This window comes from Sinocyclocheilus anshuiensis, unplaced genomic scaffold (assembly GCF_001515605.1).
Source record: "Sinocyclocheilus anshuiensis isolate Anshui unplaced genomic scaffold, SAMN03320099.WGS_v1.1 scaffold189, whole genome shotgun sequence".
Taxonomy (NCBI): domain Eukaryota; kingdom Metazoa; phylum Chordata; class Actinopteri; order Cypriniformes; family Cyprinidae; genus Sinocyclocheilus; species Sinocyclocheilus anshuiensis.
In genome coordinates this window covers 91,014-95,040 of record NW_015540861.1, presented here as the reverse complement: position 1 = coordinate 95,040, position 4,027 = coordinate 91,014, and the positions used below count along the sequence as shown (strand labels likewise).

The 4,027-nt window shown below is 35.4% G+C and overlaps 1 protein-coding gene across 1 annotated transcript in view; it reads left to right on the top strand.

Annotated features, from left to right (window-relative positions):
• Positions 1–313: 313 nt before the first annotated feature.
• LOC107688016 (T-box transcription factor TBX5-A-like) overlaps positions 314–4,027 on the top strand; it is a 27,531-nt gene continuing 23,817 nt past the window's right edge. The window contains exon 1 of the mRNA XM_016485561.1: positions 314–569. The gene's annotated coding sequence lies outside the window, so the exon portion shown is untranslated. The remainder of the gene's footprint in view (positions 570–4,027) is intronic.

Sequence of the window (4,027 nt, the reverse complement as noted above, 5' to 3'; positions counted from 1 at the left end):
GCTCCGACACGTGACCGTGACGTCTTACGTCTCATATCTTACGTCTGACGCCTGAATACTATGGGATTTTGGCCAGACGGCTGGCGAGCGTATACACGTTAGTTCTCCTCTCAGTTTGCTTAGCAATCAGCAAAAAGTGCATATATCACACCCCATAAAAAAGTACATATATCACACCCCATAGACTCAGAGTACTGCGGATAAACTAAGCAATTCTTGCCACTCGCCATTCTTAAGTAAAGGATTTGTACGTTGACTGATGCTCTTTTATATGCTAATGACATGAATATAGGGGGCGTTCGCAAGGTGGAGATCTGAAACCATTCAGCTGCTCACAATTTCAAGATAATTTGCGATTGATAGATTTCACATCTGAAAAAGAGGCGTACACACGTTCGTTTCTCTGAATCACAGGACACACGTTTGAGAAATGATCGTAAGATCAAACGGAGGACGGTTTCCATGCAACATTTTATAAATGAGGCCCCTGTACTACATGAAGAACTGAATATGCATGAACGACATGACTGATATATCATCGGGTTGCTAGTTGGTTACTCACTGTAGAGGTAATTATGCATGATATATTATTCACAAAAGGGACACGATATTATAGTAGCAATTGATTTCAACCTTGCTGCTGGAGATCTACTGTCCTGCAAAGTTTATTTCCAACCTGCTTCAAAAAAAAACCTGTCTGTGATTTTCAAGCGATCCTGAGGACTTTGATTATCTTGTTCAGGTGTGTTTGTGAGTTCGAGCTGATCTTTGCAGAACACTGGGGCTCTACAGGACTGAAGACTTTTAATATTAATGAAAACGTGTGATATTGTGTCCACACGATGGCGATATTTACCAATTTTTATAATTATTCACGTACACAGTTCAAGATTGATATGATGTAAAAAAAAACAACAAAAACTGTAATTGTTACAGAAGAATACTGTAAAAGTTAAAAAAAAAACCTGTTAATCGGTAAATTATTTAAAATGTAAAATACAAATGATTTAAACCTCACATTATATGTAATCTTACTATAAAATACAGTCAAATCTTGTTTTAGTGTAATGTGTGTTACCATGATGCTGTTTTGTCTTTGTTTGTATGACCCTGTGCACTGTCTATATACAAGTATTGGGCATGTTTTATGGACAGACAACTTATTAGATTTTTCAGAGTATAGAACACCAGGGTCGGTTGTAATAAAGCAGCAGTAAAACAGCAGAGAAGAAGATCCATGTTTGAAAAAAACATAAACCAGTCTAGGATGGTTTACTGGTTTTAGCTGGTTTGATCTCCCAGCCTCTCCCACTGACAAGTGCCCAACCTTGAACCTGATGCCATCTGCCAATGAAGCCAAATGAAGACAGATGTGACACAAGATTCACTATAGAGCAGACACACCACTGCACTAACTTTTAGTTTGTCTTATGAGACAAAAGCCATAAAACAATTTGAATGCATTTGGATTACTGCAAAGGCTCTGCACATTAAATTTGAGAATACAAAGGTCTTGGTCAAAATTGCCTTTAAAACAAGTCTGTAGACAGGTGATAGAATAGGTCTATAACACGGGGCTGGAGCAGCTACTTTTTCACCAGCAAGCCACTGACTCTATCCATTACACATATTATTTATGCAGATATTATTTTTAAAGACATATTACAATTAAATTACAATTAATCAGGGGCAACTGTAACTAAAATGGCAGTAGTTGTTTTATGAAGAATGGAAAATGAGCTTAGTAACTCAAGAATAGAGCTACATGATCATTACTTTGAGTTTTGTTTGTTCAGTGAATTATCTGTCACAATGGGTGTATTCAGTATCACAGTATCTGAGGTTTCACACATTGTGCATTAGACTAACAAAATAAGTATTTATAGGAATTATTATGGGATATCAGCATAAGCTAAATACCTGTCAGATGATCCTTCCTCGTTTTACCAGCAGAAATACTTTAGTTTTAACAGTCTGTACTTGGTAAATTGGAAAATGTGGTTTTGAATGTTTGAGCACTGGTTTTATGAGATTACAAATAACTGACCTCACTTACAAACATAAGAAATGCACAGCTGTAGTAATATAGGACCATTCAATTACATTATTCAATGAATTGCTGGGGATATTGTTATAGTAATGAATCCATGCAAATAAAATGGTGCAGTAAAATCATTGTACAGTAAAACTTTGTAATGTGATTGTATTGTATTGTGAGTACATTGTACTGTGTATTAGCCCCTTATGCCATAAATGCATCCTTAAAAATGACAGAGAATTGCAGACTCCAGTTTGGCAGAAAGATGGTCGATTTTCTCTGTTCTCCCATGTGCCAATTTCATAGGCCATAAAAATAAATCGGTAAACAAACTCACCAAATCTCTGCTAACTGCTTTACACTGTGTATTATTAATCTCCATATTTGACACACCCTTGAAAATGGCCATAAATCAGCACTTTACATCCCCTGACAGAAATGATAATCTCTTAAGATTGTGCAAAGATAGCTGGTGAATAAGAAGCCCTTTATCAAATTTTGGCAACAACAATTAAAAATCCAATTTAGTAAGTTAACTTTAAAGGGGTCATATGATGCGATTTCAAGTTTTCCTTTCTCTTTGGAGTGTTACAAGCTGATTGTGCATAGATAAGATCCCTGAAGTTGCAAAGACTAAAGTCTCAAAACCAAAGAGATATACTTTATCAAAGTTAAGACTCTGCCACGCCCCCCTAAAACGGCTCGTTCTAACACGCCCCCACATATCTACCTCACTATGTGGAAATATTTGCATAATGCTGCCCAAATGTGCATTTGAAAAATAATGTGTTTTTTGAACATTAAAGCATGTCAACATATTCTGTTACACCAAATACACAAAATAATGATCTTTAAAAAAGCATCATATGACCCCTTTAAGCATCCAACCAAACAAACACAAGGATGCGTTTTACAGTTGATTCAGAGATCTGAAATCGCCCCATATACTCCCATTCACTGTTGCCTATATAGTAATATACAGGTGCATCTCAATAAATTAGAATGTCGCTGAGAACTTTTCCACAACATTATAATTTATTGAGATGCACCTGTAGTTCACAGAATGAGTGAATGGAAACGAGCGAGTGAACTCGGACACTGAGTGTACTGGAAGTGTTGCGGATACAGTCTTCTGGCAGGAATAGATAAAAGAGCATGGTGTTGTCTAGCATCCAATGAATCGTATATATACTAGTGTATATATACTATATACACTAGTATATGACAGCATTGGGTTGATTTTGGACACAACCCATGTAACTAGTATCTAGGGGAGCGCGGGGCACAAAGTAACGCGGGGTTAGTTGTAACACACGTGGTTTGAACATTCTACACAAAATTTGCCATAAAAAAAGTTGCCATATCAACACTATATATAGAAAAAACTGCGCCAAAATTCAAAAATCTTTTGAACATATCGCTGAACATTTATTTTACCATAGTAAAAGTAAATTTCTGTCTTAAGTAAAATTTTCATCTAAGTTTTTAGTATTCATTTCAAATGAGGCAAATCTGCTATTATTTTAATCTCCAATCTGTTATTTATCAGTTTAGATCGTTTTTAAATGCTTCGCTAACTAGCAGAAGACACTAACCAAGTTTAAATTCCAGTTGCGCAGATGGGGCACGTTGTAACACTGCGTTACAATGTGCTATTCTATGATATTAGCGATGTAATTTACACTATTTACGTTAATGCATTTTAATGAGAAACCAGGAATAGGTGAATAAAGACTAACAGTCAATGTTTAATGCTCAGAAGTGTATTATTTCAAGTAATGTTAAGCATTTTTGCTCGTTTATGTGGGCCATCCCAAGCATGGTTGCAATGTGTTCATTGTCAAACTCCAAAATCAGATTATTTTTAATTCTTAAAAAAACGCCATTAATTTATTTTAAAAAGTTAGTAATTTTGTTATTGACAAAATATTTTAGTTCGTCTTGTATATTTTTTTCATTAGATCAGATAATATTTTAAGCTGTCATATG